At 46.8% G+C, this 24261-nt stretch overlaps 1 protein-coding gene across 5 annotated transcripts in view; it reads left to right on the top strand.

Moving 5' to 3' along the window:
- Positions 1–414: 414 nt before the first annotated feature.
- Positions 415–24261, top strand: part of LOC115545936 (nuclear receptor coactivator 3) — a 64294-nt gene continuing 40447 nt past the window's right edge. For 3 of the 5 annotated variants that reach the window (XM_030359459.1, XM_030359475.1, XM_030359466.1), the window contains exon 1: positions 417–612. The gene's annotated coding sequence lies outside the window, so the exon portion shown is untranslated. Of the gene's footprint in view, positions 613–24261 lie in introns of all 5 variants that reach the window. The other 2 variants (XM_030359485.1, XM_030359457.1) reach the window with 2 other exon arrangements.

The raw sequence follows: 24261 nt of genomic DNA on the forward strand, positions 1-24261 counted from the left end.
ACATATCTAGTTCATTTCTGACATGTGGAACACCTGCTTTTAGGCTAATTCCAGTTTCAATCGGAATTAATTGAAACAGGAAATTATTGCAATTTTGCGCGATAGTTCCAATAGCCTAATTTATTCAATATATTCATCACTAGTTTTAATTCCGTTGCATTGTACATCACATTATATTACAAAATATTGTTCTCTCTCTAATGTGTATAACAATCATTTCGAAAATTGAACGTATACAGGTCTTTGCAAACAACTTACTGCCTGCTTTCGAGCCCTCGTCTGGTTAACTAAAAATAAACACTGAGACATCTTTCTGGATAATATCATCGCTGACATCCGTTTGTATGCTGTTAGACAGTCGTCCCCATAGGTCGTCCCCCTCGCACGGTACGCTGATGGCTAATTGTAGTCCATATCCGGGAGGCGCTAGTATCTATCACAGGAGTCTTCTACCACAATTCACTACTTTACCCAGCAACCCAATCGCTCAACTGCAAGCTGGCTCCAACGCTTCGCGAGTGTTTCCCATTTAAACAAACAGTACTGAAGATGGCGGAGAGTTAATGGTGTAAAGAAGAAATTATTTATCTGGCAGAAACACGAGTCTACTTGGTAAGTCACTCTTTTATTGCTCTTTATCTTGCGCTAGTTTACCAAGGCGGACTCTTTGGCTGACGTGAATTCTGCATGGCTGGATGGGGACGGAGGCGCACAGACTTGGGCATTGCACTGGATTGGCAGTGGTACAGTGCAGGGACATTTACATGACAGCCAAGATTGTGTACGTTTTTCCACTTTAGCGAAAATACGGGGGTTGTGCCTATCTGTTATCGTTCTGCAAAATAACAAATGACTACGGGTTGTGAAGTTGTGCACTCGGTGCCCCAGGGAAGCTTTTAAGTTGATATCAGAAATGTGTTTCGAAAGATCATCGGCAACTTTGGTTGACACACGCTTATGCACGCGCGCGCGTGCACACACACACACACACACACACACACACACACACACACACACACACACACACACACACACACACACACACACACACACACACACACACACACACACACACACACATACATACACATATACATACATATAGACACGTGCGTTACGGAATACGGTGCTCCAAAGACGCTTCTATTTTATAGCCTACCGACAGGACTTGTGTCCTGTCGTTCACATTAAGCGTTACATTTCAGACTGCTATACGACCACCAGCCTACTATAACACAGAGAGCCGGTGGTGGTGGCGGTGGTTGTGGGGGGCCGTGGACATACGTGTAGCCTATGTTCAGCCTGTCGTGGCAGTGCCTGTATTGACTTTGTTCCGCCGATATTAGTTTTATACAAACCTGACATTTTACGCTCTAAAAGGCTGATTATCGGGACGAGGTCGCTCCACGCTGTCTAGTAAAGTAGCCCGGGTCGCAGCGGACAAGGCTGGAGATAAACCGCCGCGGTAAAAAGCAGTATGGTGACACAACCTCTTAAAAAACCCGTTAGGATCGTCACACCATCAAATAGATATCCATTTTTCTGTTTACGTTTTAACATTAAGATGGGATTTTTGTTTTTGTTTTCCATCATATAGTTTTGGGCTGTAGTCTGCGCGCGGCGTACGACCCCCATCCAGGGGCAGAGCTAATGATGAAAAAAAAAAAAGTCACGTTTAAATTTAGCCGTGTGTTGGCGGCTTTGTGCTGTCTGATGCCCAAGTAGAGGGGAGTGTACGGAGACGTCTCTGGCACCTTGTTCCTAAGCGCCCCTCCTTGCAGACTTCCAGTGCAGTCTATGTCTAAACTGCAGTTTGACACAGTGCCCGTCACACACACCATCACATGCAACATATCTCAAGAGGACTTCCAAATTGAAGGCAAACAGGGGACATGAATGGGGTAGGGTGGGAGGTGCACATCCGCTGCAACGCGTCCCGGTCGCGGGGCTGAACGGAGCTGATGGGGTTGACATTGATGCATGATGTTTGCTGAATGGAAGAAGGGACAGAGGTTAGCGATGGAGGCTGGTGACAGGGGCAGGGGCAGGGGGGTGGGTGGGTTTTTGCTGGGGATTATCCTGATGAGCCAGAGCCACAGAGAACCTCAATCACCAGCCTGTGTGTGTGTGTGTGTGTGTGTGTGTGTGTGTGTGTGTGTGTGTGTGTGTGTGTGTGTGTGTGTGTGTGTGTGTGTGTGTGTGTGTGTGTGTGTGTGTGTGTGTGTGTGAGGTGTGCGTGCCAGTATGTGTGTCTTGTCTTGGGGTACGTTGGTGGTGGTGTGTGTGTGGGGGGGGAATTATACCTACCGGTGGTTTGTAGTCTTTGTTTCCTTCCTGGTCTGTTGTTGTTGCCTCCATTGTTATCCTCTGAAGTGCAACTCATTAAGCCTCACCTGTTTGTTTTGTTGCTTCAGATTGTTCAGGTCACATACTCTACTCTTATTTTAAACCCTCAGCTTCTCCCTGTTTGCATCTTTGTGTTTTAAATTTTCGTAAATTGTTTTACCTACTCTTCCTGTCTCGTTTTGTCTATTGCTTGTCCCTCTCCCTACTCAAGATGTGGTAATCTGCATGTTAGTAGAACAGTCATAAGCTTATTTATTTTACTTCTCACTGGTGCAGCTGGATGATGAAGGTGATCTGCCTTGTAGGAATGGAAATGCAAGTTTTATATTTCGAGCTGTTTTTAATTTAACTTAGTGGGCCACAATTAAAAGGCCTGGCAAATGAAATGGCTAGGAGGGCACCAGGGCAGATCTAATCTTTCAGTTTAATTGATCAAAATGAAAAGCAACAGAACTTTAAAAGAATGGCACATTAATAATTAAGTTACAAATAAATCCTCTATTTACATGAGTCCCAACATGGAAATATAACCACAATTAAAAGCAAGTGGGGACAGTAAAGGCGAGACATATGGTGTTAGCATATGGTGCTGTTTCTAGTAGACCTATACTGCACAGGCACTATGTCTTCTGTTTATTTTCTCAATCCTTTGTGAAACTTGAAAGACCTTGGCCTCTACACACACTGTCTGATTCTGGTGCTTGTGCTGTTGCTTTGGATGTGATCATGCTTTTTATTGCTACTGAGCTGTAGTCTCAGCAAGAGATATTCTTTGTTCAAGTGTGCTGGCTTAACAAAAAAGTGTGTTTTAAATAAGATGAACTGTCATACCAAACGCTCAAGAAATTCAAATTTCTAACCGTCTCCATTCACCTATTTTTGGTGGTCTACTGTCAGCAGTGGAGTGTGTGTGATAAGGTGGAGATGAATGTGGTTCAATGCTGTATGTGTCTGGTAGTTAAAGTGCATGCGGATAGTTTATTTAGGGCCAGAATGAGGTCGCGGCGAGAGGCAGGTTTGCTCAGAATCACAGACGATTGATGAATGGATGAGAACATGTATCGATGGATAGATAGACGAATGGATATAAGGGGAGGGTGAGATCAGGCTGCTCCATGATAGGAACATATAATTGTTCATGATAAATTTGCCTTAAATCGTATTTTAGGCAAATAAAATAGTTTGTTTCTCTCACCAAGGCCGTCCTTATGTATTATTTTCATCTCATTTTACATTCACTGACTCACTTACCCTGAAATTGACTACTAAACTAGAAAAGGACACATAGACTGTGTACCTTTTGATCACTGAGTTTGTTCAAGTTATGCAGTTGTTTCTAATTACTACTGTAATCTGAGAATGGTGAACCACTTTTGCTGCATGGCAGTGCATTTCACTTCCTTATTCTTTAGCCCTGGGTATACTATCCCGCTAGAATCCTGTTTTGAGGCTTATTTCTACATTGAATAGAAACAAAACAAAGTGTTAATGTTTATATTTTTGCAAGATATGTGAAGAGTTTCATTGTGTCTTATATTTATTTGTATACCAATTAGATTCTCTCTGTTCACCTTATGGCTCAGAATCAGATGGCATTAAAAGAGCTCTGAGAGTCATTTGAAAAGCATAAGTGTGTTTGTTTGCGTGTGTGTGAGAATCAGTGCTGCGTTGATCTTTAAACTCTGGGCTTCTCTACTGCCTTCGATCCCCCAGGAGCCTTAGTGCAGCGCATGTCCTCTGCTGCCTTGTTTTTTCCAGCACTGTTTCTTCTGTGAGAGGAATGTCAAGTGCTCATCATCAAATGTTTCTCTGCCACTCTTTCTCTCTCTCTCTGCCTCAGTGTCTGTCTCTCTCTCTCACTGCCACTCTCTTTCGCTGCTGCTCTCTGTCTCTGTTTTCGTCTTCTCTGGTCTATCCAAGCCTTCATCTTCTCCCATGTCACCCTTTTTCATTACAAATAATTAATTTGCGCCGAAGACCTAATCCTTTCTAAGTCTTAATCGGAGCACTCCGGCTAAATAAGTTAAGTCTGCACTTAAATTATTCTGAGGTGAGCCGATTGGGATGTGCTTATGAGTGCACGTGTTTAGATGTGCACACATGCATCTCCCAGGCAGCGTGGACGTCTAGCGTCGCTGAGCACGCTCACATTTAGACGTACTGCCTCTTCCTCATTGCATGTCTAGACTTACATCAAACATATTGTTCACACCAAACCAGATTTTCCTTTGTGTGAATACAGGTCCATCTGTGTTATAGAAAGGGAGGGGGAGGAAAGGAGGGAGGGAGGGAGGGAGGTAGGGAGAGAGAGAGAGAGAGAGAGAGAGAGAGAGAGAGAGAGAGAGAGAGAGAGAGAGAGAGAGAGGGAGAGAGGGAGAGGGAGAGGGAGGGAGAGAGAGAGAGAGAGAGAGAGAGAGAAAAAGAAGGCGGAGGAGGGAGTCGTTTTATTAACGTGGCGACTCCCGCTAAAATTCAGAGAGTGCTGTTGCATCCAGCTGTTACTGGTTGCACGAGGCTTCGTTGCCATGGCAACACAGCCCTGTGCGCCTGCTCAAGGTCGTTCATCCAGCTCTGAACTGAGGAGCGCGCCACATACGATGCACATGGATGGAACGAGGAGCGATAGACAGAGCCAGAGAAAAAGCGAGAGGGAGGGAGCGAAAGAGAGAGCGAGCGGGAGAGAGAGAGTGTGCAATAGTGAGGGAGCGAGAGAGATAGAGAGTGGGAGAGAGAGAGAGAGAGAGCAAAAAAACAGACAAAGAGAAAACAAAAACTTAAAAGTGTCAACGTGACCAATTCAAGGGCTGTCGGTGTGTGGTAAAAAAACTCACGACGTTGCCCCAACACATAAACATAGACACACAGAACCATAAACAATATAGAAAAGACCTCATAGGCCACCCATAGTCTCTTATGCCAAAACACACAGACACAGGGCCGCGGACACGCACACGCAAACACTTCATAAAGAAACAAACAGGAGAAGGGCCTCGGCCTTGGGCTGTGTTGGTTCTTTTGCCAGCTGATAAAATATTTAGCTGGTCAGTGGGAGAGAAAGAGCGGGAGAAAGAGAGCGATCCGATGAGCGCGTCGTAGAAGTGGCTGAAGGAGAGGAGAGACGGGGAGAGAGGAGGAGCGGTGCAGAGAGGAGGAGCGGTGCAGAGAGGAGCACAGATAGGCTTTGTGTTTTTTCCCCCTCTCTGATGGCGCATTGCTGTGAGGCTACCTGGAGCATCTTCGACCCTCCCCACCCCTCCCCTATCTACCGACCTCTTCCCTTTCCCTCTCCACCTCTCTGTAGATGTTTTCCTCTGTCCGACTCCCCACAACCCCTTTCTCTGTCTCACACTCTGCATCCCCCCCAACACCCTCCATAAACATCTCCACCAACCTCCCTCCTCCCCACACTTCGTTTCCCTCTCCCGACCTCCCTCTATCCACTACCCCCATTACTGTCTCCCTCTCCACCCATTTCCCTCTCTCGCTCTCTCTCTCCCTCTCTCCCTCTACTTCTCTACTCCCTCACAATCTCCCTCCCCCTCCCCCTTACTGGCGCCCTCTCTCCCTCCCTCCCTCTCTTTCTCTCTCTCTACCTCTCGAGCCCTCCACCAGCCCCCCCTCTCCTACCTGCTCCTTCCTCTCCCCCCCTCCCTACCTGCTTCTGTGAAGAGCAGTGGGCTGCCCCACCTCTCCTCCCCCAAGCATTGAATCAACACAACACACACACACACACACACACACACACACACACACACACACACACACACACACACACACACACACACACACACACACACACACACACACACATAAACACACCGCATGCACACTCTCAGCCAAAGACGGAGGAGCCACAGCCACAGCGCCGGTGCCGTAGTGAGGGAGAGAAACCGGCTGGAACGAGAGCTGGTGGAAGGCGAGGCCGAGTCAGAGGCACGTGAGGAGGGCCCCCACCTGGCGCTGAGCGGGCTCGTCTGCAGGCGACCGTCCTACACCGGCCGGCCCCCTCGTGTTCCCCTGGTTCTGAGTTTGAGACTCGGGGGTAACGCACGTGCACGCAGCCTGCCCTTCTCCAGGGTGCACGGAGAGTTCAGTGGGTTGGATCTGCTGCCCACGTCCCCACCGCCGTCGACCGTTTATCAGCAATGAGTGAACATCACCTTTGTGCATCTAATGGTGTCAGTGTGTGTGTGTGTCAGTGTGTGTGTGTGTCAGTGTGCGCGTGTGTGTATGTGGGTGAGGGAGAGGTTGTTTGAAAGCGCAGGAGAGTTGAAATGCACACTGGCTGTCACTTTGTTGAGGGTCCCTGGAGGAGGGAGGTGGGAGATTTTTAAGGGGGGCCAGTTTCACGTTTCTCCTTGCACCCTTGACTGAGGTAATAGATGCTTGTTAAAACGGTGTGTGTGTGTGTGTGTGTGTGTGTGTTTTTGTGTGTGTGTGAAGCGGTGTTCTGTTTTTTTAACCTATTTTCCATTGAAAAAAAAAAAAGCCACAAGTTTATGTGTTCAGGAGCCCCTTTACCAACGCACACACTCGCTCACACGCACCCACACTTGCACACATTCAATGGGGTGGTGTTGGTTAACGCTGGGGTAAACGTTACCAGCTGCAGCACCGCTAGCGGACGGCTTCAACTCTCTTTGAACCCGCGTGTTACGTGACCACGTCCTCCATTTAATTCACCATTCCTCCTCTGCTGCCTTCCCCACAACCTCTCCTTCTACCGTATCCACGTAGCTCCTCCCCCCCTCACACACACACACACACACACACTCAGCTCCACTCGCTCCTCTCTCCACCAGCAGCGTCTCTCCCTCTATCTCTCTCCTCTCCAAGGTCTGCCACGCCCACCCATTCTCCTTTACCCTACCGCGCTGGACTGCCGGCTCCAAACGGTGCTGTCTGATTGGCTGCCTCACCCATCCCCCCAACCCCCCCCCCCCCTCTCATCCACACACCCGAGGTCATGCGTGTCGGCGCTGTGATGTCACGGAGGCTTGTTTATCCATACCTCCTGAGCATAGTAGTGTGGGAAAAGGAACCTAGATACACACTGCTTTACACGTATACACACGCACAAACACAGTTGTTATTTAGCGCCAGAGCACTACGTCTCATTTAGTTTTGATGCCGAGTGTGCAGATTTAGCTTTGCATGGTTTATCTACACATTTGGCTTTGTTGGCGATGTGTAATAAATAGTAAGCTGAATATATATGGTACCTAGCAGTCTACTAAGGGCTGCTCGCCACCACCATCATCATGAGCTTTGAGGAATCTTTGTCCTACTGACAATCTGCTGTTTCCAAACTGCTGTATTCTCCCATTCTGATTCCAGTGAAGGAACCACAGGCTTTATCCGTTTGCTAGTTTTGGATCTCGCAGGCAGAGTTGAGCACTGTAGTCACATTGGTTCCTTGTCGACTTCACCTTCAGCTGAGAAAATCACCTTGTAGTAGCTGCATTTCCTTTATTGCATCTTTTTTATGCTCTCTTTTGGCGATAGACGGTACATTTGTTCGTCCCGAGAGACATGAGTAGTATCAAACGAGCGTTGGTATTAGAATGATGTTTTTAAGTGGAACAACCTGCCCAGAATGTGGCTCTCTAGCACACAATAATAGATTGTGGTTCTTTTGTGGGGAGTTCTTTCTACAACACCTGTGTCGAGATGCATGTGTTAACAACCAAAACCCGGGAACGCAACCTGTGTACGTTTCGTAGTTTCCTATAAGATTATATACTACTGTATTTTTAGTGTGGAGGTAGGGCTGAACGATTTTAAGAAAAAATTGAAATTGCGATTTTTCTGGTAGAGATTGCGGTTTCGATTTCAACCACGATTTATTTTCTTTAAATCAAGTTTCAGTATAAATTAATATAACCAATGAATTCCATTAAGGTAATGCAATAATGAAAACTGCTGGCAACAGATTTCAAATGCAAGACTGTTTATTCAAGTAGGCCTACCTAAGAAACAACAACCAAAAAAGTCAAATAAAAAGGGAGCCCTCTTTCTTAAGTAAACTTGCTTCAATGGCTCATCAGCATCAAAATAATTGCACTTTTGTAAAATAAAAAATAATAATAATAAAAAAAAAACGAAAAAAAAAACCGCAGCTTTGACGATCCCAAAATCGTAATGCTTGAGATCGCGATTTTCGGTCGAAAACGATAGATCGTTCAGCCCTATGTGGAGGCGTTGGTACTCTTCCTCAGCCCTTGTTAGGAGTGTGCATGTACATGCATGTCTAACAGGAGACTTGTCGACCAGGATGTAATATCATCTCCAGTTGGGACTCGGAGGCTGCCCACTCAAGTAACCAGCAGGTGAGCCGCTTGGGTGTGACTCTGTGGGGCGGAGAGGACTCGGTCCGTGAAGCTGTATCCGACTGAGAGCTAGCCGGTCGGTTACGTCTTTAGTGTGACTTGGCTGGTCTGCCCAACAGCCGGAGAGAAAGTCTTCATTTTGAAATCTAAAACAAATCAAAGATGTTTGCATTTCTGAAACATAATTTTCAGAAATAAGTTGAGTATCTCTTGAGTATCTTTTAAGCTCTAGTAAAGTCAACTCGGTATCAGGGGAAGTGGCCAGTGGACAAACTCTCCTCAACACTAGAAAATGCGGCAGTAGAGCAGACACCTACGCCCAAGAATCAGTTTGAGAGAGGCCTGGCTTGGACGGAGCCTGTGGGAGTCTGATGACACCCCACAAAGCCCCCCTCCGTCAGGTATATTCACGAAAAGAGGAAGTGGGCGGGGGTCCCAAACAATCATCCTGAACCTTGTGGTGGTGTTACGCAAATAAATTGTGATATGCCATCACCCTTTTTTGTCTGATTGGCTTGAAAAATTCATCACTTCTTACTCTGCCCATAAAACTACCAACCAAATGCCCAACTGACATCAGATGTCAGTTGGGCATTTGGTGGGTAGCCGTGTCTGTCCGTGTTTCTGTGTCAGATGATCTGACACAGAAACACGCACAGACACGGCGAGAACATAAACTTTTGCGAAGGTAATAATGAACTTTGGAAATGGGGAAAGTTCAATTCTGGTTTTCCACTATAAAAACAGTTTTGCTTGCAGCAGTATCCATTGATTTGCAATGGTCTAAAGCTAAATGACAATTACCCTTAAGCCATAACCCTGCAGTACTACACAATTAAAGGTCCAGCATGTTACATTTTATGGCATCTAGTTGCGACGTGCCAGATTGCAATCCATTGAATAACCCATTCCCCACCCCTCCCTTTCCAACAACTATGGTGGCCTTCAACGGTCTGTATTGTGTAATGTGCAAGTAGGTTAATACATTTCTTATTTCGACTGCAAATTTTAAGGTCATAGTTTACAACTAAAGGTTATTTTACAATCAAGGCAATTGTGTGTTGCGATTTTTTCCCACGTCAGTAAAATAATAAAGTCACTGTCGATTTTTGATGGCTTTACCTGTGGATGAATCAGTTCAACCAATCACCATCGGGAATCTTTGTCTCTGTAACTATGTTCACTATGTATGTAGGAAATGGCAGATGTACATAATAACCTATTAACTATTAACTATAAACATTAGCTGAAACAGGGGGTTCACTGACATTTAATAACATGTTTTCTTTAGAGCCGTTTGTCTCTTCTTTGCTATAGTAGAAACATGTCTGTGCAACATGGCGGCCGCCGTGGACGAGGACCCAGTCCCTAAGTAGATATAAAGGACTCATTCTATGTGATTATAACGCAAGCAACATTTTTCATTAGATTATACTTTGTTTAAAACATATTGATGAATATTATATTCAATTTCTGCCAAGTCCGTTGATGCCACTAAATTCTACACACTGCTCTTGGATTTTTTATATGGGAGCTCAAAAACAACACTAATTTGGTTAAACTTGGTGTTAGTTATTTGAGTGTGGAACAATCAAAACTTGGTTGAACTTGGCTACACTATATTGGAAATGGGCCCACAGGGTGATCCCAGGTGGCACATTTCTGATAGTTTAAACGTTTTGCCCAAAAACGAATAAAGCAACTGCTTTCAGTTGTCTTGTAGAAATGCCTTGATAGGAAAGCGCTTTGAGGCACTCACATTTACGATACAGGTGTAGCCGCATGCTCTGATTACCGAGCGTTTGCCTAAACAATGTTCTGCGTCTGCGGGAGCAATTCGTATCGCGCCACGCTAGCACGCAAACAGTGAAACAAATTACAATGGAAGTGAACAACCGGGATATAGAGACATGCCAACGGGTGTCTGGTGATCTAACAAGTCTAAAAATAACACGAGAGAGAGAGGGAGAGAGAAGGGAGGGGGAGGGGGAGGGGGAAGGGAGACGAACATGATAAAGACAGACGGGACGGGAGGGAGTCATCAATAATGTACCTGGAGGCCATGTTGAGTTTGACCTTTCGGATTGGTCACCTGTGCTCAGCCAAGCAACCTTCTGATTGGCTGGAGAGGCTTTTGTTTTGCGTCGGATGCAAATTGTAGGCCTGCTATGTTGGGAAACTCTTATCAGCGAGTTGGTCAGTGGCGCCGCTGACGTACGTACGTAGCAGACACGCACGCGCACACAGACATCCTACACTTGAACTAAATTTGACACTGCTCGCCTCTTAATCGCAGCTAATTTCAACAGCTCAGGGTTGAACAGTAAGAATAAGGCGAGAGCGTTGCTGGAACCCGTGTGGGGGAGGGGCCAACTAATTCTTCTCGTGTGGTTGCCAGGTCTGTGACAAATACTGCACAGGGTAGTCTTATGGGGCTGCTTCAGGGTGTATGTTGACTGACAAAAATAAGTTGGCCTAATGTTAGGGAGATGATTGTTGCTGATTGACCAAAATAGAAGAAAAAAAACAGTTTTGCTTGCACTTCAAGGGAATAGACAAAGGAATAAGCCACATGGTGGTTATTGTCTTGTTTGTTTGTGTTGAACACTGTTTATACTATGTAACCTGAGCCTGCTGGGTAAACCAGTCCTACCAAGGCAGTAGTGGGGGGGGCCTTTCTAGATACAAAGATGCTTCACGACACAAACTTGGATGATTCTGCAACGATACAGATATAGAACATAATCTGGAATTTGGGATATAATTAGCTCTACCTGAAAAAAATAAACAGGACCCGACCATTCATTAAATTGTGATTAAAACAGCCAACATTATAGCCTAATAATTGTTTTTGTTTTTTTTCATTGATTTTGTAGCTACATGAATTAAAAAAATAATTATCTTAAATAATAGACAACAAATAATTGAATTTAATATATTGAATTCCGTATGCTTCATACTTCCATCAGACTGTTTGTTTTTCTCGTACTGTCCAGAAGGTGTTTTCTGCTGTCTACCGTCTGTCTGTGTGAACCATGATAGCCAACACACTATTTTAGACACCGCATGGACTTTTTATCTCATGCTGTCTACTGTTGTTCTGTGTATTCTGTATTCCATGTCATGAAGCACATTCATCGCCCACGCATAGTAAAAAACAAACTAAGGATCACGCAGGTTAATAAAGAAGATCATACATGTGATCTTAGCTGAACATTGCTAGTATAATTATTTAGGTCAAACCATAAAAGTAATTCACAATAATGATCATATAGTTCATTCAACCTTTCATTCACTCACTTGAGTTCTCATTTGACTTTCTGTATTTATATCACGGGACAGCCTGTTCTCCACCCTTAAAGGTTGTATAGGTGATTTGCTTTTTTGGCCATTTTTGCAAAATTACTTGAAATCCTTATCATAACCCGCTTACAGCCACTGAGTTAAGGCGGCTGCATGCTTCAGCGTTGGTGTTACGTTGTTGCGCAAAATTTACTCAAAGCAATTCATGCTCCCTTTTAGGTTGCGCGTGTTGCCAAGCAATTTACCGCCAGAACAGTAGGTGGAGTAATATGTGGAGTAAAGTTTTTCGTTGAAGACGACCTCGAGAATGACGTCTTTGTCTGTGGGAGTCGTTGGTTTGTTTATGTGCCAAAGTTTGATGATCTCCTTTCGCGAGTCATCCGATATCTTCCCGACTCTCACCAAAACCGGCCCTTGTCAGGGAGCAGCTGGCAGATTATTTTTTGTCAGATGCTGGCGTGTTTCCCCACCAGTACAATCTGCTACGATTGGGTATGCGCACTGACCAATAAATATATATACATTGGTCACTTGGAAGCATGACTTTTGATTCATTAGTTATCATGTTACACAAGTTACCTAATTTGGTTTACGTCAAACTCATTAATTCATATCCATATAAAATGTTTATACAACAGCTACTGCCTTGACAGATGAATGAATTATTTAAGTGTAGGCCTATAGCCAAAGGCTTTAAGCTATAGCGCATAATGTCCACATAAATTATATGGTAGGCAGCATTATTAGAGAAAAGGGGTTTATTTATCAAATACAGAAAATAGTCCCACCATACACGCAGACATTTTTCATTCACTACACTCACGCTTTCAAATTTCATTCACTCAAAGAGGCTACTGAACTTATGTTTCACACAGAACATGAACACTTATGTTTCACATAGAACGTGAACACAAAACATTACGTAATTAATTCAAATAGGCTAACACTAAAACAAATAAGGCCAGTAGGCCTAATAGAACGAATATCGGGTAACAAGATCATTAAAATGGCTCACAATCCCGCATCAGCTGTTTGATGTCGCGCATCAAAATAGCACTTTGCCCCTGTGGAAGGGTTCGCATAAAGGGTTCGCATAATTATGTGCCAGATCGGGTGGTAGGTGGCAGTATGAAAACAGGAAATGTGATACTCCAGACAGGAAGTAGTAACCAGACGAGCAGACCAATCACAGCCTTGCAGGCTGCGCGGCTCGCGTAAAAGCTTACGTAAAAAATGACGCAAGTCTAGAAAAATCGCCCGACGCACGCAAGACGTGAGAAGTCGCGCAAGGGCCTCTTGCGCTTGCGCTTACGCTTACGTAACTGAGCATAAATCAGCCTTTAGAAGTACTGACATGAAAATTAAACAAGTCAATCATCTGTGGAACGGGCAGGGCTCGAAAAACTCCAGCCAATCATTTCCATTGCCACCGAGTTGCATTGGACAGTAAGTACGTCAATCAAACGGTCGTACTGCACTCCCCCTCCCCCGCGCCCCGCGCGCGACCCCTTCGTGCAGTACTCGTGACCCAGAGCTCGTGACCCAGAGCAAGCTCCTGTTTGTTGTTATCCTGCGGTAGCTACTGGAACTAGTTAATCCACATTTGGACCTAGCAGTAGAAGACAATTTCCATGGCAGACAAGACGCCACCATCCCCACCACCACCACCACCACCAGCAAAGAGAAGGAAAACTCTTTTTCAGAGAGTAATTGATAATAAAAACGCTGAAAGAGAAAAACTGAAATCAAGAATAATCCTAGGCGCTGCTTTCGAACGTTGGCGGCAACTGAAGGACGAGAAGGGTCTAAAAACCGATGCTTGTGTGGCGGTTGACCTAGTTTCAAAGTTTATACCGTTTATACTCGGTAATACCGGTGTGGAGACGAGTGTATTACTCGGTGTGAAAATGTCCACACCGCGGCAACCCTAGTGAAAACCAGGACTTCCAATACAATTATATGAAACAAACATACATTTTCTAAAAATAGTAATGATTTATGTGACCGTTTAATGTTTATAACATCTGGTCCAACCATTGCAGCGAGAACGTATTCTCAGCAGGGGGTGCTGGGAAAAAAAAAAACTCAGCCTGCACTAGACTCGCAACTCGTTACATTGATAAAAAAAGATGTATAGCAGCGCAGCTCAATTACACCAGTGCATGCGCGGACAGTTGAAAATCGATCGTTCACATCCAGCTGCTCACAGAACAAGTTTAGCGCACCACCGCTACCCTCACACTTTTTCCTATAACCTTTTTTCAGCACTAGGTCATATGAGCATTAAATAAATGCTGCGTCTCAAAATGCCTTGGACAGCAGCGAGGATGACTCGCTTTGCCACGGGCCGAAACAGTTCGGAGCGACCACAGCCAGAGCGAACACAGCGGGGCAGAGGAGTGTCAGGAATAGTCTTTGGTGTACACATCAGTACGGCCTATTTGCACTACTGTTTAGTGGCAATGCAGTGTTTTATTCGATGCCTTTTTATTTTCGTATATTATTTCAATGAATACAATTTATTTATTCATAAAAAACGGATCTGGTCTTCAAATCTTTTTTCCAAATATAGGTCGTCTTACAATGGGGTTTGTGTTTATATTCGGACCAATACGGTACAGCGGGCGCTCACATGACGTTAAGCATTTCCTGGTGCATAATGTGACGCTTCAGAACCTAAAATCCCGTTTCTCCCCGTTGACACGACAACACATAACCGGCGTTTTCAGAAATCTCCACTTTGGCCGGAGTTTTTAGAAATGATCGTTTTCTGTGATAAGACAGGGCCTCGGACAGGGGGTGTTGCAGCACCCCCAGCACTCCTACTTCCCGCGGTACTGGGTGCAACTTACAGCTGAATGTAGTGCCATGTTGTTAAACGAAAACCTACGCTAGCCTGGCTCGCTCTCGCGCATCTCTGTTTGCGCTCGTGCATGATTGCGCGTCCAGGTACTTGGAATGGGTGGAGTCAGAGTCAGCGTTGAAGGAGAGGGGGTAGGACCATTTGAGTTGTGTATTTTCAAAATCTGCTGGCGTTTCGCAAATCACCTACCCAACCTTTAACGACAGAATGGGTTGATTGTCAATATGACCCAAAGCGACCCAAATGAGCGTTCCCTGGTCCATTACCCCTACCGACCGGGTGAAGAGGCCAGCAATAAGTCACATATGTCAAGTTTCGGTCTGCCGAAACAAAATGCATGCATACATTGCAGTGGAAATATTTCTTGCGAGACATTAGTTCAGTAAATGTATATGAAGTTTAGATTTTTAATTGATGCAACGTTTTCAATCGTTGCTCTGGTGGTTAATATGGGCACTGAACCTGCTGAAACTACCAGTTTGTTTGAAGCATTGTCTTTACGTTGGGTAGTCATCTGAGCTCTTACTTTGTTTTGTGATATGTAACGTATTTTCTGATTTTCTGTCAATAAAGATTTACAGTTGAGAAATATGCAGAGAATGGGTTCACTCTCAGTTTCCCCAGTGTGCAAAATAGAGCAGTCCTTCACTTGTCATTATTCACAAATCCCAATGTTAGTAGAAACTAGTGAAGTTTCTTTAAAGGCCCACTATGCAACTTCGGGAATATCTTCGCTGTTTTCTTGGTTTTGGCACGCACATTACTCTACACAGCGCCCCCTACAGCTTCGTAGTAGATATTTCACAACACTGTCGTAACAACTCGTTGACGTCCCTTCCCCATGCACTTCTACGCGAGCCATGTTCATTTGTTTTCAAAGAAGCCGGCGAATGCGTGGAGCCATGTCCGAAGTAGATGTTCATAAAGTGTAGGCAAGGTTATACATTTTTAAAAGGGTGTATTTGCATTGCAATAAACATAAATCCATCCTTTTTTATAGTTCACCGGGAGAATTTATACCCTAGGTTATAATTGTTTTATCTTAGGTTGAACAGAACAATCAGTGTAAGAGGTTTGGCCAACATAATAATCGAAATAAACAAGAACCTGGATTCGGGGATTCAGTCTGTATCTGGGGGACAGACGAACAGCAAAACACCCATGGAAACAAAGGTGTTTATATGGTTGCAAGCAAGCTAGAAACATACAGGGCTCACAACAAAACGGTCGAGAAAACAATTTTTACAGGGCTCACAACTAGATGGTTGAGCAAACACATTTGTACAGAGACTATCAGAATCAAGAATACCACGAAGACAAAGTTCACCCAAGGGTACTTTCAATTTCAAAAGCAACACGGCCGAGTCGGCGTCTGATTTGCAGTCTTCTTTTTCTTTCAGTTCACGCTATTCCTGAAAAGCTTGCCCAACGTTTACTCGTGTCTGGCCTCTCTGTCGGTCAGTCTCCCTTTTCTCTTCTTCTGTTCCTCCGACATTGGGTTTCTCTGTCTCTTTTTAGTCGGCTGATCTATGATGAATATAACAATCCCTTAGTTACTTGTGTTTATATCGAGCCGGTTCCGTGTTTGGGGGTCTGTGCCGTAAAGCAATTCGTTACTGTAGTGACCCTTGCACAGAAGCATACGGCCGACATCTTTCTTTATTCTGGGTGGAAATAGTAACATAGTTACGCCATTAAATGCGTTTATGGAAACATTTTTAGCGAGAAATGTGCATTTTACTTTCATAATGTTCGCTCGGTGAATGTGAAGGATGTTCGGTTTGATAGTTATGACGAAGAGTGAACGCTCCGTTCACTTGCATGGACAGAGTCTCTGGTTGCTAAGCAACCTCAACGTCTTGGCGGACTATTTCTCTCCTGATCAACACTACGAATGCTGGAAACACACCAGAAACACCATGTGAAGTTATTTAACCCGATTATCGTTATTTATGAGTCCTTAGCCCAAGTGAAGGAGTTCAAGTACCTCGGGGTCTTGTTCGCGAGTGAGGGTACTATGGAGCGTGAGATTGGCCGGAGAATCAGAGCAGCGGGGGCGGTATTGCGTTCGCTTTACCGCACCGTTGTTACGAAAAGAGAGCTGAGCCGCAAGGCAAAGCTCTCGATCTACCGGTCGATCTTCGTTCCTATCCTCACCTATGGTCATGAGGGTTGGGTGATGACCGAAAGGACGAGATCGCGGGTAAAAGCGGCCGAGATGAGTTTTCTCAGAAGGGTGGCTGGCGTCGCGGGATAGGGTGAGAAGCTCAGTCATCCGTGAGGAACTCGGATTAGAGCCGCTGCTCCTTTACTTAGAAAGGAGTCAGCTGAGGTGGTTCGGGCATCTGGCAAGGATGCCCACTGGGCGCCTCCCTTTGGAGGTGTTTCAGGCACGTCCATTGGGGAGGAGACCTCGGGGAAGACCCAGGACTAGGTGGAGAGATTATATCTCAACACTGGCCTGGGAACGCCCCGGGATCCCCCCGTCAGAGCTGGTCAATGTGGCCCGGGAAAGGGAAGTCTGGAGCCCCCTGCTTGAGCTGCTCCCCCCGCGACCCGACCCCGGATAAACGGATGACGATGAGATGAGATGAGATCGTTATTTATATCCGAGATTATTTAATCTAACCCGATCTAAACTCTATCATGCACCCAAACACGGCGGCGTTTGGGTTTCCTACCTCGGACTCTAGCGCAGCCACAGGCGCGTTGAACCATTTTTGTGAGAATGATCAAGCGTCAGGTTAGGCGCGTTACTCGCGTTATCCAACGCGAGTAACGCGGTTGGTGTGGCCGTACCATTAGTCGATTGATCCATGATGAATGCAACAATTGCCTCGCAACTGGCTGTTTATATCTAGCCGGTGCCGTGTTTGGGTGTGTGTCTGTGCCGTAAAGCATTTTCGAAACTACAATCTGACTACATTTTCGAGGATACTTCCGCTGCGTCACATCCGGATTGTGTCGGTCCGAACAGATCAAGTTGCATATGCGCTTTTTCACTGGAGAGGCGACATGGGTAAATGACACACCCACCAATCGACCCAGAAATGGATGCAGAACCATCAGCATAACTCTCAACCTGCATACTTAATGTAATTTTGGCTAAAAAAGTTGCATAGTGGGCCTTTAACCTCATAGGACCAGGTTGCTGCCCACCTAATTCTCTCTGCTTTCTGTAAACTTAACTGGCTGCTCTGCGACTTTAATGGAAGATGCGAGCGAGAGCAAATTCCCAAATAATTCAGGCTCTAAACGCCATAACTGAAGCATCACGTAGCAATACCAAGTACTTACATGACATAGTTCCTACAATTACAAGAAAAACAAGGCTTTCCTGAAACCACAGCGCTAATGTCCGCTGTAGCTCAACCCGTGCTCAGCTTGAGAGTGAAGCCGTTGACAGTGCTCCTTTCATGGGCACGGATTTCACAATGATTCAGGGTATGACGCGAATACCGTTCTGTTCTAATGTCGAAGTTTTACGTGTATCACACCTGATATATCATTTTTGGTTGTTAAGCTTGGTATTTGGGTTGATTGATTCAACAGCATTTTGTCTAGCTTAGGGGTAGAGCTAACCAAATGGGTAACCCGATTTTAGCCTGGTTTCATTGTTCAGGAAAATACCAAGTGAGTGTTGGTGGTTGGGTCACAGTTTATTGGGGTCATGAGTCAGGGCAGTTTTCATAATATCAACCCTATAGGCTGATTAACAATGTCGGCCTTTGACATGTATGTGTTGTTAGTCTGTCATAGTTAATATTTTTATCTGTGCCGCAGCATTTTTTAATAAAATCAAAGAAAATGCTTTTTTAGAGCGTTGTTTGAACCTCAACTTGAACACAAGACTACATTTCCCTGCAACATTTGGACTGATTTATCTGACTGCTCGGAAGTGTAGTTATGTGCAGTAAAATGGAAAATTGAGGAAGCGATACATAGAGATGCATGGAGAATCGTTGAGTATTTGAATCATTGACTGGTGAATCTTAATCTAATCAAATCTTTAGGCCAGGGAATATTTAACACTCAATGTTCAACTTTAACTACTAATAATTTTGATCTCTGATCCTTTGAAACCAAGACAGACAGAGAAGCAAATATAGACAAACTGGTGTACCATGAGAAATATTTAGAAGAATATCAATCCCAAAAAGTTAAAAGCAAACAGCTTTAAGTTTGTATTTGTGTGTGTGTGTGTGTGTGTGTGTGCGTGTGTGAAGACTGTTATCTTGATCCCTGAACTGTTAGATCAGGGATCAAGATAAAGATGCCTTGCCACTTTAACCCTCACAGGCACACACACACACACTGGACTAAACCGGCACCGGCACCGGCACCCCCACTCTGAATCAGGGGCTGTGCCCTCCCACCTGACCCAATCACTGGGCAGAAAAACTTTCCTTTTTCAGGAGGAAAAAGAGCAAAGGAAGGGAGGGAGTAAGTCATGAGGGGAAGGAAGACGAGCCAACAGTTGGGCCGCTAAAAGCTAAGCTGAACGAGGGAGATAAAAGCAAAGAATAAGGGAGAGAGATAGAGGGAGATGGATGCAGAGATAACTGGGGAGATGGATGGAGATTGGGAGGGCGAGGTAAGGTGATCTGTCTCTGTGAGCAGGCTGCCCGCAAGACTCGAAGTGTTTAAATGTGAAGAAGCTCGGCCTCTGGTTGAGCTTTTCTCTCTCTCTCTCTCTCTCTATCTCTCTCTCTCCCTCTCTCTCTCTCTCTCTCTCTCTCTCTCTCTCTCTCTCTCTCTCTCTCTCTCTCTCTCTCTCTCTCTCTCTCTCTCTCTCTCTCTCTCTCTCTCTCTCTCTCTCCCTCCCTCTCACTAATACCTGTTCAGCCCCATGTCAGGGTGCGGCAGCCAGGCTAGGGGGAGAGAGGGAGTGAAAGAGAGAGGAGAGAGAGAGAGAAAGAGAGTAAAAGTGCATACACCTGCCTGTGCCTCATTATCACAGGTGGATGGAGTGGTGGGTGGTTATGGGTGTGGGTAGGGGTTGGGGGGATGAGGGTGGAGAGAAACTGCAGATTCAGGGAGGAGAATGGAACAACAGGGGGGCGTCCTTCATCGGCTACGACTGCTAATTAATCAAAAGCACCTACTCAAGAAGCGGGTGTATATATACATAATACACACACACACACACGCACACGCAAACACACGCACACACACACCCACACACACATACACACACACACACACACACACACACACTCACACACACACACACACGCAAACACACGCGCACACACACACCCACACACACACACACACACACACACACACACACACACACACATATGGTCCTTTTTTCTGTCTCTCCTCTGTGCTCACTCCGTTCCCTGAACGTGTACACACACACCCACTCGACACACAAACCAAGAACACATGCACACGAATAAGTGGGCACTTGAATACGCACTAGTTAACACATTTTCAGACGGGGTGTGGAGGTGGGACCGTGTGTGTGTGAGTATTTTCGGTGCTGCATTGTGTGTTTTGGACTGTGGACTCTGGTTGGTGGTGGTGCTCTGGCATGCATTTCGTATTAGCTGTTGAACTTCACCTCTTCCATTGTCTGACAAGGGCTGCGATACAGTCTGAAACAATGCGGCGGGGGCAGGCGACGAACGCAGGGACGCTAATGCAGAGCCCAAACGAGGAGCACGTAGGAGGGGGAGAAACAGGGAAAATATGGATCGTTTTTGAAAGCGAAAAGGTAGAAACCGCCGGGAGTAAGGGGGGCTCTTGGATTATTACAGACAAATTCTTCGAGTGGGTCAAAGTTCCCCCGGCAGCCGGTGCTGCTTTCTGATTGGCTGCAGAAAGGTGAAATTAAAACCACGGTAAACTTTTGACCCTGTAGTAGCTGGCTGGGAACGCCCATCGCTGGTGAGAGTCCGCCTCTCTCTCTCCCTCTGTTTCTCTCTCTCGTTCTCTCAGCCTCTCTCTCTCGCTTTCGTTCGTTCTCTCTCTGTCTCTCTGCGTCTGTCTCTAACTCACCAGCTCACTCTGCTTCTGTGTCACTCACCATCTCCCCTCCCCCTTTATTCCCTGTCACTTTATCTTTCACTCTCGCTGTTCCCCCTCTCTCTCTCACTTTCTTTCTCTCTGTTCTATCCATCTCTCATTCCCTCACACTATTTCTTGGTCCCCTCCTCTCTCTGTCTCTCTCTCTTGCTCTCATTCTCCCTGTACCCGCCCTCCCCTCTCCGTCTCTCTCTCACTCTCTGTCTCTGTCCTTAGTGCATGCATGCCTTGCTGCATATAGCCTGATGGGAGGGAGGGAGGGGGGGGGGGGGAAGGCAGGAAAAGCGGCTGGGGGGAGGGGCAGAGAGGGAGGGAGAGACAGCCGGTGGGGAGGTGGGGATAGAGTGAGAGACAAGCAATATAAAAATACAGGAGAGAGACAGAGAGAGAGAGAGAGGGAGAGAGAGAGGGGGAGAAGGGAGGAATGCAGCCTTCTTGACTGTGTGCCACGATAGCACAAACTGTTCCCTGTTATATAGCAGCGAGGACGAATAAGATGCAGATCTGTGGAAAGTGGAGGAAAATGACTCAATAGTCTCATAACTGGGGGACTGTTGCTCCGACCGGGGGTTGGTTGGCACGGCAGCGAGCGGGGGGAGGGGGGGCAGTGTAAGGGCATGATGTGGGATGGGGTGGGCTGGGGCCCACGGGGGGGGGTTGGGGGTGGGGGCAGGGGGGGTTTGGGTGTGAATCTTTCGCACAAATGTTTTCTCTCATTACACATCAAACGGCTGGAGGGGGTCTGGAGTGGGCCGATTGAACATGATTTCATGAGCTAACTGAAAGCACAGCCCCCCTCCCCGCCCAGCCCCGCCAGCTCTGTTTGATTCCCACGTGACCATGCACGCCCACGTGCACGCCGGCCCCCACCCCCACGGCCGCCCCCCTCCCACCTGCATTCGGTCACTTGCAATCTCCAGTGCGGTCTGTAGACATGTGGCTGACGGCCGTCCCTACAAGTCGTCACGCCACGCCGCCGGCTGTTAGCAGCGCCGCCATGCCGTCAACAGCTCTGCCTCGTGCACCTGGTTGACGAGCCCTGCGCACGCACACAACCACACACACACACACACACACACACACACACACACACACACACACACACACACACAGCCGCACACACACGCCGGCATTCCACAGTATGCTTTAGCATATCATCTGCATATCCTAGGAGATCACGAGAGCGAATCCCTCTTTTTTTTCTGCTTTTCCAAACGCGCCCCCAAACGACTAGCAGCAGACGTCTGCGTCATCGGTGGCTACGTGTGGAGAGAGAGAGAGAGAGAGAGAGAGAGAGAGAGAGAGAGAGAGAGAGAGAGAGAGAGAGAGAGAGAGAGAGAGAGAGAGGGAGAGAGAGAGAGAGAGAGAGAGAGAGAGAGAGAGAGAGAGAGAGAGAGAGAGAGAGAGAGAGAGAGAGAGAGAGAGAGGGAGAGGGAGAGGGAGAGGGAGAGAGAGAGAGAGAGAGAGAGAGAGAGAGAGAGAGAGAGAGAGAGAGAGAGAGAGAGAGAGAGAGGGAGAGGGAGAGGGAGAGGGAGAGGGAGAGAGGCAGGCGTCTAGACCCAGCCAACGGTGACGGGCGGGCGGGTCCAACGGAGACTGCCGAGCGTGGGAGCTGGTGGTACCGAGCGGGTTAAACGGAGCCGCACCGCTCGCCTGATGCTGCTGTTTGTTCTGTTCCCCCCCTCCCCCCCCCCCCCCACACAGCCTGTTCCCCGCCGCACCGCCAGGCTCCATATTGTCTCCTAATGTATGGAGCCGGCGTTAACTCCTCCCCTCCCTCTTCATCCTCTCTGCTCCTCATCCTCTCTCCCCCTTCTTCTTTATGCGCTCCTCTCTGCCCCGCCCCCCTCCTCCTCCCCCTGCGCCTGTCTCGAGGGACAACACATTAGATGTAGAACACACACACACACACACGCACACACAGACACACACACACACACACACACACAGACACACACCCAAACAAATACTCAACACACAAATACTCAACACAAATTCACCATGCATCCTGATAGGCAGGGAGCATCACACTGCAATGCACACAGACTATTGAGCAAAACACACACTTATGCACACAAACACACAAACACACACACACACAAGTCGTTAGATAAGGACTCCATCCCCCTCTAATAGGAAAGAAGATTGATACCGACAAGAATAAAACCGATTTCTCAAGATGTCGCTCCCTCTTTCTGCTTAGCTCCCTCTCTTTAAATATTTAGAGCAACCCTGGTGTGTTTTTGTTGCCTATTGTGCAGTCATGGAATTGTTGATTATATTTCTCCCACTGATGCTAATGTAATTTTGCTGATGGGGGGGGAGCATGGCCCAAATGCAAACGGGTCGCACCGTGCACATATGGGGTCGATGTGCTGGGACATGTGATGCACGTGCAATGGGTCAATTGCAAATCGATAGCTGATTGGCTTGATTATATTGTGTGCAGAATCGACTCTTCTGCGTGTGTGTCTGTGTGTGTGTGTGTGTGTGTGTGTGTGTGTGTGTGTGTGTGTGTGTGTGGAGGGGGGGGGGGGTTGCATGTTGCCATGCAGTTTCCCTCCGTACACAGCGTTTGCTTTGGTCCGTGGGAGTGATGGATGGCAGGCAGGCAGCTAATGTGATTTAGATGCTCCACCAGGAGAGAGACGGGGAGCAGAAGAGTGAGAGCAGTGTGTGTGTGTGTGTTTGATTGCATGTGTGCTTCCGACTGCTCTGTTTGTGTGTCAACCTCGTTCTCTCTCTCTCTCTTTCTGTCCCTCCTTCCCTTCCTGTCTCCCACTCTCTCTCCTCTCATTACTTTCCCCGTGCTGTGCAGTTTTTGGACTCTAAGCAAATAAATGTGGTGTGTGTGTGTGTGTGTGTGTGTGTGTGTGTGTGTGTGTGTGTGTGTGTGTGTGTGTGCGTGTGCGTGTGCGTGTGTGTGAAGTGGGGGTAGGGTGGCATGGTAATTCTGCCCTCACACTGTCAGCACAGAGAAGGTAAAGGTGTGGAGGGGGTGGCTGGGAGAGGGGGGGGGGGGGGGGGCAGAGGAGAGGGAGACGAGGAGGGCTGGGGAGGTGGAAGAGAGAAGTAGAGAGGAGGGAAGGTGGAGCTGAGTGGGGGAGGGGTAGAGGTGGCTGGCGTACTGCATGCGGACCGTCTCCTAGACCGCACTGATTGTGGGCTTATTGTGAGCCAATTATGTAGCATTCCCACTGAGAAAGTCTCACTTGCGTGTGAGAGTCATGTGCCTCTGTGTGCACATCTGTTGAGTGTGCGACACGTGTGTGTGACATGAACACACGTGTGTGAGCGGCAAAGGGTAACAAAGAGGGCTTTGGCTTAATGTGTGGTAATTTGGGAAATAGCTACGTTGCTGTAACACGCTTAATATGTGTGTCACGC

The sequence above is a fragment of the Gadus morhua genome, chromosome 1 (assembly GCF_902167405.1).
Source record: "Gadus morhua chromosome 1, gadMor3.0, whole genome shotgun sequence".
NCBI lineage: Eukaryota > Metazoa > Chordata > Actinopteri > Gadiformes > Gadidae > Gadus > Gadus morhua.